This window comes from Podarcis bocagei, assembly GCF_964188305.1.
Source record: "Podarcis bocagei genome assembly, chromosome: 5".
NCBI classification, from domain to species: domain Eukaryota; kingdom Metazoa; phylum Chordata; class Lepidosauria; order Squamata; family Lacertidae; genus Podarcis; species Podarcis bocagei.
Window position 1 is genome coordinate 41,610,311 of NC_138129.1, and position 15,341 is coordinate 41,625,651.

General features: G+C 41.9%; 1 protein-coding gene across 1 annotated transcript in view; it reads left to right on the plus strand.

The window, feature by feature from the left end:
• Positions 1–15,341, plus strand: part of LOC308586679 (polymeric immunoglobulin receptor-like) — a 305,363-nt gene that overhangs the window by 114,969 nt on the left and 175,053 nt on the right. The window lies entirely within an intron of this gene.

Consider the following 15,341-nt stretch of genomic DNA (forward strand, 5'->3'; position numbering starts at 1 on the left):
TTCTATACAAGATCTCAAAGTAGCTGTTTTACTACAAAGGAATTTCAGAAATAGACTGGAAAGAGAAGCTGCTGAATTGCAATTCATTTACCAAACTTAAAACCATGGAGAGACCTGGTCTGAACAAAGACATTGGATTCTTATCTCATTATACATGACTAAGCCATTTTTCACCTTCTCACCCCTTGCCTTTTCCTGTAAGACCTATTGCAGTCATTAAGAGTCGTCAACAGGCTCATCTCAGCTATCTGCCAATCTCCCATTCCCACCACCCTTCTGAGTAATACCCCTCCCCACCTTCTCACTATATAGAAGGATCTGGCAACTTCTGTTTCAGTGTATCTGAAGAAGTGTGCATGCACACGAAAGCTCATACCAAGAACTAACTTAGTTGGTCTTTAAGGTGCTACTGGAAGGAATTTTTTTATTTTAAAAAAATATATTGTGAGATCTCCATGATCAGGACCATCAGGACACAGCTGACTTCCCGTGGTAAGCCTGAGGTTGTCCAGGGGGGTGGGGAAAAGTAACAATCACTGTATTTGATTTTTGTGTTATGCCACCCACCCACCCACCCACCCGTGGCAGTCATTTTGTGATTGGTGCCCACAGCGCTTTCTCAATATTCAAAATGTGCCCACTGGTCCAGTGGTAATTGAAAATTCTCTGGTGGGCTGTGGACTTTCCTCCCATCTGCTTAAAAGAAAGGTGATTGGCTCTCCTCCCTTTGTTTTTCCAAGGGCTTACCAGAAAAACACTCCCTTTCATTCACTGCAGAGAGGTTCTCTAATGCTCCAGTCTTCTCAGCTCAATCATACCTGCTTCCAAGAAAACACAGACAGGAAATTAGTTAAAATTGTGGGGTGATGTGAAGAAATGTCTGTGAACAGGAGCTCTCTTCCAGCAGGTATGTTGCAACTCTGTGCTAGACATGCATATAGAGTTTTATTCAGATGATTAGCAAAGGCTCATTAGAATCACCCCAGAAGACACCTGCCTGAGGCATTGGTTTGTGCAGATGAACAATTCCCAATCACAGATTATTTGTTTGTGGTGGGTGGATCAATTATCACACTTTCTGCTACATTCCTGGGATGTGTGGGGTGTTAGGGGAGGGGTAGGACTTCTGATGGGGGACACATTGTGTTTCTTCTGGGGTAGTTTCTCCACCTTTGGAGCTCTCACCTGCGGCTCCTAGAAGCTGCCAACAAGCCACAGCAGCCACACCCCAGGAATGGCTTTAGCTGGCCGGCTAAACCAGGTGGGGGTAGCCAAGGGGTCTTGGTGAATTGGGGACTTCCACTGCATGTGGTGGCTCCCTACTTGTGGAATGTTCTCCCCAGGGAGGCTCACCTGGCACCTTCATTACATACCTTTAGGTTTCAGGTGAAAATGTATCTTTATAACCAGGCCTTGGGCTGATTAATTTTTATTTATTTATTGCTTTTCTTTATTGAATTTACTTAATATCATAACATGATTATATATGGTCTTTTGAAAAAAAAGATTACAAAACAATGTCAATTCAAAATACAATACAATTCACCATACATATATACATGTAAGAGATCCTACCCCCGCAACTCCTTTACTTTTTCTATTTTCCTGTCGTACAAAACTTAACATTATACTAATTATACTATCTTGAAGTTTCCTAGTAATTTTTAGAACCTTTTCATTCATATATACAGAAATCATTGAAATGCTGTCAAAGAAGCCACCCCACTGTTATATTTCTTTAAGTAGTTCTTGAACATGTCCCATTTTTTAAATAAAATTTTGGTTAACATTACCTCTCATGGGCTGATTAACATTTGGTGACCTTTTAAATGTGTTTGTGGGAGGAGACTTATTGTTCATTTTTGTTTTATTATGTATTTTGTGTTCTCAGTTTGTATTTTTATGTTGTGAACCACACTGTGATCTTTGGATTAAGAGTGGTATACAGATTTCATAAATAATGATAATGATAATGATAATGATAATGGTAATGGTAATGGTAATGGTAATGATAATACTCAGATGAGGACAAGTCCTCTATCTCTTCTTGTCAGTCAGCTGCAAATCTGTACACATATGAATTTAGTCAGCAAACAAGGTGTTTTGCCAGGTTTCACCTGTCTGAGAGAAAGTCCCATTGACTTACTACTAGGGATAGATAAATTTGACAATTGCGCTTTCTCTCATGTTCACATTCCCCAGTCAAATTCCATTCTTCACATTTACAGTTTGTCATGGGTGGGGCATGGAATCCTCAAGAAAATTCATCAAAACTCTAGAGTGCAATTCTCCTCATAAACACATTTTTTTGTGTTGGCTATAAATAATACACACATTTTTGTAAGTGCTTTTTCTCTACTAGAAAGATGTTTAGTGCTATTTTCACTAATATGTATTTATATGCACATTTCCCCCCAGTATATGCATTTGGTCAGAGAATTTCATCACAAAATTCAGAGAACTGTGAATTTTTAATCATCAATCAATCAATTTCTTTATTCGACCGATAGTCAGAATTAAAACATTACACAATAATTATAAACTATAACATCATAGGAGGTACATAAGTAAGGTAGGGCCACAGTACTAGACCTCTCACAGATAACCCACGTCAAAGCATTCAGTTATACGTTTCCGACACTTGAGTGCCAGGAAAAGAAATTTAGCCACTGACAAGGTTGTTTTCCCAGAAGACTTATTTAGCAGATATGCTGTCTGCTTTCCTCTTTGTCGGGAACTGAGCTGGGGTAAGTATGGAGTTATAAGATACTGTCTTAAATCGTTGTAGAAGGGACAGCTCAATAAAATGTGCTCTATGGATTCTACCTCACCCAATGCACAGTGGCATAATCTCTGGTCATATGGGACTCCTCCATATCTTCCCTTCAGGACCGCCGAGTCAAGAACATTCAGCCTAGCCGCAGTAAATAGTCTGCGGTATTCCACGTAGTGGATATCCGCCAGGTAGCGAGCTGGAGCAGCCCGATACAACTGCTCCCCCAGAAACAACCCAGGTTTCACACGGGCTATGTCCTCCTGTCTGGCAATATCCCTTAATCTTTGCGCGATCACCGCCTTTGCGTGGCTATACGTCATGGACTCTATATAAAGGGAGGACAACCCACACTTCTGCACTTCCTCCACTATCTCCCCTTCCCATGGAGATTTAAAGTTATCCCTCAGAATCAAGGGGGCCAAACCCACCGGTCTGAAACAGAGCTTGAGCCATAGCCATAACTTCGCTTTCAGAGCCACATAACTAAAGGCTTGGCAACCGGTTTCCAATCTCATGATCGCGCCTGCCACGGAGGGGGGGATCCTGAGTATGGCCCTGAGGAATTGGGTTTGGATAGATTCCAATTTTTCAAAATCCCTACGTGAGCCCAAGGCAATGCCCACCAGCAGAAGAGGGAGGACTTTCATTTTAAAGAGACGTAAGGCAACATTGACAGTTTGTGCCTGTTTCTTGGAGTACAGGGTTCTAATCACCAGGGCTGCTTTGGATGCGTTCGAGGCTATGTATTCTCTGTGCGCCAGGAAGGACCTATTTGATCTTACAACCTGACCCAGGTACTTGAAACAACTGACCTGCTCTAAAGGAATACCATTAATTGACCATAAATTAGGTTTCGGTCGAGCAGCAAAGACCATTATTTTAGTCTTGGCATAATTTAATTGGAGCTCGTGTTGGGTCTCATATTCATGAAGAGCTCGAAGCATCCTCCTTAATCCGATGGGGGAGGTAGCTAATAGGGCGGCATCGTCCGCATACAGCAGGACATTTAAGACTCGTCCTGCCAGTTTTGGCTGTGAATTTTTAATGATAGCTGCATTCTGGTTTGCATATTGGTTTGAAAAGTGTGAATTAGGTTGTTTCTCATTTAAATGCAAACAAAATCTGATTGCTTCTTCATTCTGGCTCACTATTTATGCCATTGGTTGCTCTGAAATGTGTATTTTTTTCTGTTGGGCTACTACATACAGTGTGTCTTTCTTAATAGCCTATCAAAAATGTGCTTCTGCAAATCTGGCGATTAAAATTTTAGCAATTTTTTCACACCCCTTGGGCTCCACTTTTCACTAGCTGCCCTACCCGGGGCCCCACCAGCCCAAATAGACACCTGTCACTACTGCATATTCTGGGACATGAGAGAGCCATTACTCAAAACAGCTGTACCTTTGTGAAATTCAGGAATAAATAGGTCTATTCCATTTGGGAGATGCTTATCATCTGCCATAGGTCACTGCAGCGCATGGTTGATTCTCAATTTAAGGATAACAAGGATGCCAGCCATGGTGACATTTCTGTTAAAGCTGAAGAGTTTTCTCTCTTCCATACAGCTAGCTACACCTTGAATACACCAGGATCTTACACTGTCATGCATGAACTGGGACTGTGCTGAATGTTCAACCATTTCTAATTTCAGTGTAAGTGCAGTGCCATCAGGGGCCAAAATATTTGTGAAAACCCTTCATGATTTGAATTCTCCCTTTCAGCAGCACAGTATATTGTTTGTGGGTGCTACATGCTTGGGTTTGGTCAAGGTTAGAATTTATGTGTGTTTAAGATGTGTGTTTATGTATGTTTAAGATAGATCTATGCATGTTTTTAACCTGTGTACCAGATACTTCTAGTCATTTAATTAGCAGGTGTCAAAATTAAGGGAGAGAAGAATAACAGAGACCTCATTGTGGGAGTTTACTATAGATCCCCAAGCCAAACGGAGGACATAGATGATGCCTTCCTGGAACAGATGGCCAAGCATGCAAAAGGAAGGGAGATAGTAGTAATGGGGGACTTCAATTACCCGGATATTTGTTGGATGTCAAACTCAGCCAAGAGCATAAGGTCAAACAGATTCCTCACTGGTCTTGCAGACAACTTCATTGTCCAGAAAGTGGGAGAAGCAACAAGAGGATCAGCCATTTTAGATCTGGTCCTAACCAATGTTAATGACCTGGTTAGTGGGGTAGAAGTGGAAGGATCATTAGGCGCGAGTGATCATGCTCTTCTGAAGTTTACTATACAGCGGAAAGGAGCAGCCAAGCATACTAGGACTCAATTTCTTGACTTTAAGAAAGCCGACTTCATAAAACTTAGGGAAGTGCTGGGTGAGATCCCATGGACAGTAATACTAAAAGGAAAGGGAGTTCATGATGGCTGGGAGTTTAGTAAAAGCACAAGAGGGAGTAAAAGCATAAGAGGGAGATAGTAAAAGCACAACGTCAGGCAATACCAATGAGACGGAAACATGGAAGGTGCCTAAAGAAGCCAGGGTGGCTATCTAAAGAACTTTTAACTGAGTTAAGATTAAAAAAGGATGTGTACAAAAAATGGAAAAGGGGGGAAACCACCAAAGAGGAATTCAAACAAATAGCCAGCACGTGTAGACACAAAGTCAGAAAAGCTAAAGCACAGAATGAACTCAGGCTTGCTAGAGAGGTTAAAAGCAACAAAAAAGGCTTTTATGGGTATGTTCGTAGCAAAAGGAAGAACAAAGAAACAGTGGGGTCACTCAGAGGAGAAGATGGTGAAATGCAAACAGGGGACACAGAAAGGGCTGAACTCCTCAATGCCTTCTTTGCCTCAGTCTTCTCCGATAAAGAAAACAATGCCCAACCTGAAGAATTTGGAGCAAATGATTCAGCAAAGGAAACACAGCCCAGAATAACTAAGGAGATAGTACAAGAATACTTGGCTAGTTTAGATGTATTCAAGTCTCCAGGGCCAGATGATCTGCATCCAAGAGTATTAAAAGAACTGGCAGATGTGATCTCAGAACCACTGGCAGTCATCTTTGAGAATTCCTGGAGAACAGGCGAAGTCCTGGCAGACTGGAGGAGGGCAAATGTTGTCCCTATTTTCAAAAAGGGGAAAAGAGAGGACCCAAATAATTATCGCCCAGTCAGTCTGACATCAATACCAGGGAAGATTCTGGAGCAGATCATTAAGCAAACAGTCTGTGAGCACCTAGAAAGGAATGCTGTGATCACCAATAGTCAGCATGGATTTCTAAAAAATAAGTCATGTCAGACTAACCTAATCTCGTTTTTTGACAGAATTACAAGCCTGGTAGATGAAGGGAACGCAGTGGATGTAGCCTACCTTGATTTCAGCAAGGCATTTGACAAGGTGCCCCATGATATTCTTGTAAAGAAGCTGGTAAAATGCGGTCTTGACTATGCTACCACTCAGTGGATTTGTAACTGGCTGACTGACCGAACCCAAAGGGTGCTCATCAATGGTTCCTCTTCATCCTGGAGAAGAGTGACTAGTGGGGTGCCACAGGGTTCTGTCTTGGGCCCGGTCTTATTCAACATCTTTATCAACGACTTGGATGATGGACTCAAGGGCATCCTGATCAAATTTGCAGATGACACCAAACTGGGAGGGGTGGCTAACACCCCAGAGGACAGGATCACACTTCAAAATGACCTTGACAGATTAGAGAACTGGGCAAAAACAAACAAGATGAACTTTAACAGGGAGAAATGTAAAGTATCGCACTTGGGCAAAAAAAATGAGAGGCACAAATACAAGATGGGGGACACCTGGCTTGAGAGCAGTACATGTGAAAAGGATCTAGGAGTCTTGGTTGACCACAAACTTGACCTGAGCCAACAGTGTGACGTGGCAGCTAAAAAAGCCAATGCAATTCTGGGCTGCATCAATAGGAGTATAGCATCTAGATCAAGGGAAGTAATAGTGCCACTGTATTCTGCTCTGGTCAGACCTCACCTGGAGTACTGTGTCCAGTTCTGGGCACCACAGTTCAAGAAGGACACTGACAAACTGGAACGTGTCCAGGGGAGGGCAACCAAAATGGTCAAAGGCCTGGAAACGATGCCTTATGAGGAACGGCTAAGGTAGCTGGGCATGTTTAGCCTGGAGAAGAGGAGGTTAAGGGGTGATATGATAGCCATGTTCAAATATATAAAAGGATGTCACATAGAGGAGGGAGAAAGGTTGTTTTCTGCTGCTCCAGAGAAGCGGACACGGAGCAATGGATCCAAACTACAAGAAAGAAGATTCCACCTAAACATTAGGAAGAACTTCCTGACAGTAAGAGCTGTTCGACAGTGGAATTTGCTGCTAAGGAGTGTGGTGGAGTCTCCTTCTTTGGAGGTGTTTCCTGCTTGGCAGGGGGTTGGACTCGATGGCCCTTGTGGTCTCTTCCAACTCTATGATTCTATGATTCTATGAAAGCTAATTATTCTGGACAGACTTCTTAAATTGTATATTGTATATTAATCCTAGTTGTGCTGTATATTAATCCTAGTTGAAAGGTAATGGAGTCAGACTAATTTCCTTTGAGGTAATGGCCTGGGAATAATGAGCCATTAGCACATCAAAAGGATGGGGCCTCTTCCTGAGTTAGAAAAGGCAGAGACAATGAAAGCTGAGGCAACAGTGTGCTGTAAGCTGGCAGGAGGAAGTTAGGGGTTAGAGTGACAAGACTGATTTGCTGCTGGGCTGCAAGGCTGCAGCCATGAGAAGGACAGATAGGTAGCCGTGTTGGTCTGCCATAGTCAAAATAAAAAAAATAAAAAAGGTGCTACTGGAAGGAACTTTTTTATTATGAGAAGGACAGGAAGTGATGCTGCAGAACCAATCCATCTAGACCAGTGTTTCCCAAACTTGGGTCTCCAACTGTTTTTGGACTACAATTCCCACCATCCCTGACTAGCTAGCTACGCATGATGGGAGTTGTGGACCAAAGACAGCTGGAGACCCAATTTTGGGAAACACTGATCTAGACTCAGGTGGTATATATGTGTAAATAAACCATATATTATAAAAACACCACAGTCTCTGCTGTGCCTCATTGTCCAAAAGGAAACACAGGCTCTGATAAGCATGCCTGGTACCATTGGAATCTCACACAACTTAGAGACTGGCATAGTGTGTAATACTATTAAAAAACCCAATGAAGTAGTCTTTGCATTCTGTCCCTTGACTGCTCAGATATGGTTTCTAGGAAGGCTTCAGTACTGGCATTTCTGGTTAAAGACAACTGTTTGTATTCAAAGAACTATTCAAAATTAATTTTTGTAACTGAGGAAAGTTTGAAAAGCAATTTCTAGCATAGCATGAGGGTCAGCTCAACATTCCCACTGGGTAAAACCCCCTCAGAATCAAAGAATCATGGAATTGTAGAGCTTGGAAGGGATCCTGAGGGTCATCTAGTCCAACCTTCTGCAATGTATGAATCTCAACTAAAGCATCCATCACAAGTGGCCATCCAACCTCTGGTTTTAAACCTTCAAGGAAGGAGAGTCTGCAACCTCCCAAGGGAGACCGTTCCACTATCAAACAGTCTTACTGTCAGAAAGTTAGTTGGAATCTCCTTTCTTGTAACTTGAATCCGTTGGTTCAAATCCTACCCTCCAGAGCAGGAGAAAACAAGCTTGTTCCATCTTTTGTGTGGCAGCCCTTTAGATATTTGAAGATGACTATCATGTCTCTTTTCCAGGCTAAGCAAACTCAACTCCCTCAATCATTCCTCATAAGGTTTGGTTTCCAGACCCTTGACCATCATGGTAGCCCCCTCTGAACATGTTCTAGCTTTACATATCTCTCTTACATTGTGACACCCAGAACTGGATACAATAATCCAGGTGTGGTCTGACCAAGGCGGAATAGAGCAGGACTATTACTTCCCTTGAATTGGACACTATCCTTCTGTTCATGCACCCTAAAACAGCATTAGTCCCTTTTTTTTTTTTTTTTTGCTGTGTCACACTGTTGAATCAGGTTAAATTTGTAGTCTACTAAGACCCCTAGATCCTTTTCACATGTACTACTGACAAGCCAGGTGTTCCCCATCCTATATTTGTTGTTGTTTAGTCGTGTCCGACTCTTCGTGACCCCATGGACCAGAGCATGCCAGGCACTCCTGTCTTCCACTATCTCCCACAGTTTGGTCAGGCTCATGTTTGTAGCCTATATTTGTACAGCTGGTTATTCCTGCCTAAGTGTAGCACCTTATGTTGGTCCCTATTGAAATTCATTTTGTTAGTTTGGGCTCAGCTCTCCAATCTGCTAAGGTCATTTTGAATCCCAATTCTGTCTTTTGAGGCTTTAGCTCCCCCTCCAAGTTTGGTGTCATCTGCTAATTTGATGAGCACCCCTTCAATTCCTTTGTCCAAGTCATTTATAAAGATGTTGAACAACAATGGGCCCAGGACGGGCACTCCATTTTTCACTTTTCCCCTTGTATATACCAAAGTAGCTCTTTGGATGTTGATGTGAGCAAAAAACAACGAGTCCTGCAGTACATTCAATGCTGACACACTTACTATGTCATAAATTATGGCACAAGCTTTTGTGGACTGGAATCCCTTTCTTCTGATGCATGAAGCATTGTATAAGGAAGTGGACTCTAGTTCATGAAAGCAGTAAGCCACAACAAATGTGATAGGATGCACTTCTAACCGTGTCTTTTCATAAATAGGTTATATGGGATTAGGACTGCAGCTTTAGTCTTGAAGGTGCTATGAGATCCTTGGACAATTTCCTATGACAGTTGTCCCCTCTGGAAGTTTTTACCATGAAAGGATGAAAGGCTTATAAGCACTCAAGATAACACCCACCCACACCCCAAAAAACCCCTTGTTCCTGAAGGCCTGGGTTGTATAGCTAGAGTGAATGGTGTGATATCTGATACCATCAATATGTTCAAACCTTATGGTTATGTGTATGTGAGAATGTGCAAGGCAGAGTTTCACAGGAATTCTGCAAGGCAGCAATAAATAAAGTACATGATCCTAAGCCACGTACATTTCCCAGTACTGCTTAAACCCTGCAGCTATAAACTCCTACACTTACTCTCATGGCAGTACAAATAAATAGCACAAAGCAATATTGATTTCATCTGCTACGTATTACATGGGGTGCAGTTGTCCCTAGCTCTCAGAGCCAGCACAATTAAAGTATGTTGCAAAGCCTCAATCAATCACATTTTGAGCAATTTGAAGTTTCACTCTGCTACTGTTCATTCTGGATGTGCCATTATGTAAACTGTCAGAACAAAAACTTAATGGGATTATGATTTCACCATGACGGCTGCTTCCCCCACCCCCCTTTGAAGCCTGAAATCTGCTTCACCAATAAATTTGTCTCGATTTCTGCTAAGGGTTGCCAACTTTTCTGACTTGGCTGTGTTGCCTTCAGTTGCTGCCTGCCAAAGACATTTAGCATGTTGAAGCTGTTTCTGGCATTGAGATCACAGTTGGCAGAGTGGCATCTGAAATGTCTGCATCCCCAGTTGCTGTGAGAAGCAGGGCCAGAAATAAAAGGAAAGAGAAATGGTATTCCCATTTCTACCTCCCCATGGAGTCAGCTGTCAGTTCCTACATCACAAAGCCAGAAATATAGCTAGGACTTGTTTTTCCAGGTTTGGAACTCTGAGCCCTGGGAGCTTGTAATACACACCTCCAATACAAAATGAGCATTGCAATGGCCTTTCCCTTTCCTACCCACCCCACCCACAAACCCTGACCCACCAACAATCCTCCAACCTCCTCCTTGCCACCCAGATGGCCAATCACTTGTATGCTGTTATTGTGATGGCAAGCAGGAATAATTAATTCCATCATATACCTTTATGGGCCAGGCAAGCACGTTCCTTTTTAACCAGGCCTTTGGTTGATCTTATTGACATCCAACACCCTTTTAGAATGTGGCTTTGGGGGGGTGGAGGTTATTGGGTTTCTGCTTTTGGTTTGATTTTATATGTTGTAGTCTTGTTGTGAACTGCCCTGAGACCTCTGGGTATAGGGTGGTGTATGAGTTGAATAAATAATAATAAAAATAAATAATTATAGCCACTGGAAAATGTAATTTTTCTGAGAGTTAGCGTAAATATCTTCTTTCCTCCTTGCAATCACCAGATTTCAGTATTCAGCACTAGATTTATACGACACACTATTAAAGTTATGGGTTATCAATGTCTATATGTAAAGATGCATCTGCAGATTTGGTGATGAGAGAATAAGAGCTGTCAAGGTTTTGCTTGAGAGGGATCCTGTACCTTTGACAACAATATGTGTGTTGAGTACAAGCAGAAATTCAACAGATGAAGCTTTTCCTGGCATGCACATGCTATAGTGCAGGGGTTGCTAACCTTTGGCCCTCTTGATACTGATGGACTCCAATTCCCATCAGCCTCGGGGTGGGATGATGCAAGTTGTCCACAATATGTGGCAGGTACAGGTTCTCCACAACTGCTATAGTAGGAAAAGTGTCATATGCTGAACTTCTGCTTGATATGCTGCTGTTAAAAGCACAGAACCCAGCCAGAAACAAAATATGGCAACCCCAAATAATAAAATAAAATAAAATAAAATAAAATAAAATAAAATAAAATTGTAGATAACATTTCCAGAGTCACTCTTGAGAGAAGCCAAATGTCTCAGACCTTATAACAGTGTGTTTTCAGAAGGTTGATAGACACAAGGGATTAAGGAATCAAAGTTTTCCTCACCACTTCTCTCCATGTCAGGAATTTATTTATTTATTTATTTATTGCATTGTCAGCCTGTTTTCAAATGAACTCATCCAGTAAAATTTCTACCTAACATAGCAATTATTTTCATTTGTCAAAGGTGGGAATGTAAAATTCATGTCATAAAATTCAGCATTTCCTCAGTGGCAGCTCCATAATGCTTTCACCATCGCCTTCTTTGTAGGATGACGATTCGTCCTTCCGTGAGAGCAAAGCTCTTAATTGCTAGGCAAGGTTGTCTCTCTACAGTCTAGTCAAACCTGAGGTTTTGGTATTTGCAAAAGTATTTAAATTTAGCCAATTAATTCATTGGGTCATTAGTTAAAAGAAAGGTGATTAAGCAATTAAAACTGTATCAGCAGTTTGAGCTGCACATCCAAGAAAACACATATCCCAGAGTGTGCAGCCATTCCTACAAATAGTTTATTTGGGAATGGTTTTCTCAAGAGCCTTGGTTCCCTTTCATGTCCAGGGTCAAGGAAAGAAACAAGCTACAGAAAGGGATAGAGAACATTTTCCACCTCAAGGGCCACATTCATTCATAGAGACACTGCCATAGGCCGCACACAGTTGTGGGCAGGGCCAGAGACAAAAGTGTGTAGAAAAACAGCTGTGGCTCTTATCTTCTTACTGTATGCTGCATTCCAGCCATGCAAAAGTCAAGGATTTTTTTATTTTTATTTTTACTTATGCCCACAATGTACACCCACATCTCTTCACCCTTCATTCAGGCAAGGAAGAGACATTATCTCAGTCAAGGGCACATTCCATTCAGTCAAAAACACTCATGGAGGACACGGAGCATAACTAGGGAGGGCTGTGGCCTGGAGAGATGGGTTGTAGCCTGAGAAGGGGCATGACCTAGCGAGAGTCCTGAGGATTGGAGACAAAGGCCTGGGGGGCTGCAGTCAGCCACAAAATCCAAGGCTCCCACTCTTGCTAGTACTGTCTACTAAAGCCTGTCAGTAGATTTTTCAAAACCAATCCATTGGATAAAGATTTGGTGACTCCACAATGATAAGCCTGGAACAATACTTTTTAAAAACATATATTAAAAAGTGGGACCTGTGACAAGCTGTGCCATCTATCCATCCACCCAGCCAGTCATATAAAATGTCAGATGCTTAAGGAAGTCAACTCACGTTCCTCTTTCCTTCCTGCATTTCTTATATCCTTCCTCCCCAACCAACATTCAACATTCCATGGCTTATAGCGCTTTTTTGGTTTGTTTGTTTTTTGTGTGGCTGGTGACCTCTTTTGGTGGCTTTAAAATAATATTTCTTCTTCTGCAAACCCTGGGATTTTCCCAAGCAGGCTAATAACTTGCTCTTGTTTCTCAGTAGCACCATATTGGTTCTGTTTCTATCAGGATTGGGGCCCTGAGTTCGCTGTTATATTGATTCATTTTCAAAGTACTCAATACTACTAAACAGGGAGTGAAGGGCTTATCGATGTCTTATGATTTACAATCTGCTGCTGTTGCATTTGTACACCATTGGCACTGATTGATATAATATTAGTCAAAAGATTTTCCAAGACTAAGTTAACCCCCCTTTTTCCAGCTGCATGACAGGCAGAAATTTAGCTGGTGAAGCTTTCCCAATAGCTTGGGACCCCCTTCTATTAAATTTCTGCCTCCCATGCATTTCTTAAAGACATAGCATTAGGAACAGTGCCAAAAGTCGGTGACATCTCAAGCCAAGAACTTCTCATTCTATCTGTGTGTATCGTTGCAAGAAGGCTGAATACAGCCAAATACTTAATTTCTTTTCTCGGTAGTTTATTTCTTTATTACAGCCTGCAGCATATAGCTGGGAGGCAACTGCAGGGTTCGACCAAAAAGCTCGTTACAAGATAAAGGTAACGCAAATCAAATCAGGATGTTACTAATTTCGGATGTTGTAAAACTTTATCATATAAATATATCACTACTGAGGACTTTATGATCACAGGGCAGAGATACAATGATAACATGAAAGCATGGGTATAAACATATCAGGGATGGGAGATAGTTGTCTGAGCTGCCTTACAATAGGGGTGGTGACAACATGTAGCAGACATAGAAACTAAATAAGTGTTGCCTGTTGCCATTCTTAAGTCCCTATGTGCATCAAGCCCTCTGTGTTTCTTTTTGGGGAGAAAGAAAGGAAAGCTAAGAAAGGAAACTCAGTTAGCATAGGACTTTACGGCAGACATACAGGGTCCCACTCAGCAAACTGAGCAGGATAGCTCCCAAATGCAGAAGGTTTGGTTTACTACACTGAAAAAACACTTACTTCTATCTCAAGAGCCTCTTCCCACGGCCATTTAAACCAGAGATTAAAGTATCTAATGACACCAAGAATACTGAGAATCTGGCAAAATTCTCCCCCCCCTTCCTTCCTTCTTCCCCTTAGCCCATACCCTCCAACATTTCTCCGATGAAAATAGGGACATCCCATTCCATAATGATAATTTTACTATTTATACCCCAAACATCTTATTGGGTTCTCCCAGCTACTCTGGGCAGCTTCCAACATATATAAAAACATAATAAAACATTAAACATTTAAAAAACTTCCCTATACAGGATTGCCTTCAGACAGCTTGGGGTTCAGGTTACTCCATACCCTCCAACATTTCTCCAGTGAAAATAGGGACATCCTAAGGAAAAGTGGGATATTTTGGGATCAAATCAGAAACTGAGACGGCTTCTCCAAATCAGGGATGTTCTTGGAAAATGGGGACACTTGGAAGGTCTGTTAGGCCAATGGGCTAGCTCAGATGGGCTAGCACAGTAAATCAGATAAGATCATGCAACACCAGCCTCATCCAAAAAATACATACACAGGCCCCAGTACAGGTGCTAGAAGTTTGGGAGCTAGAAGTGTTAGTGCAATAGCTTCAGTGGCACAGTTTAACTTAAATCTAAGTACTTTGCCTTAACTGGTTTGTGGATTGTCGTGTAAAAAACCTTCACATTTTGATTAGGCCCACTAGGGACAGTTATTAATGAATTGAACCTTTTAAAAGGGACATAGCAAACACACATAGATGTTCAGTCTTGTTCAGACAACATATTTGTTTTAACTGAAAGAGAAGAGAAGAAATAAGGGAATCTGGAATGGTGGGCCCTTCCTCCATAATATTCAAAGGGAATGTGCATATGCACAAGTCCTGTTTGGAAGCTATGATGACTAAATAAGGGAATCTGGAATGGTGGGCCCTTCCTCCATAATATTCAAAGGGAATGTGCATATGCACAAGTCCTGTTTGGAAGCTATGATGACTATACAGCATGAAATACCCCATGCACACTCAGGGCAGATATACACTATACATTTAAAGCATATATAATGCACACTTGAAGCACACAACTTCCCTCAAATAAACTTAGGGACAACAGCCCCCCGAGCTATAATTCCTATCACCCTTAGGAAACTATAGTTTCCCAGATTCTTTGGGGGAAGTAAATGTCCTTTTAATGTGCAGTGGATGTGCACATTACATACAGTATATGGTGTGGATCTGTGCTCAATCAACACAAGTGTGCTATCGAAAGAGGACTAAATATGGGTGAAAGGCATTCAAATCCTCTGAGGAACACTCTACCTTGATTCCTAACCACCAGACTCTTTTCAGATTTTTTTTTAAAAAACCTCAACCTCAAGGTTTTTGACATCTTTGCTAAGAGGACCATGTTGTGGTGAATATCTAAATCTATCACTTAGATCAGGGATGAGGAACCTGTGGCCCTCCAGACATTATTCCTTTCACCCCGACCATTGGCCACGCTGGCTGGGACTGATGGGAGTTGGAGCTCAACATTTGGAGGACCTCAGGTTCCCCATTCCT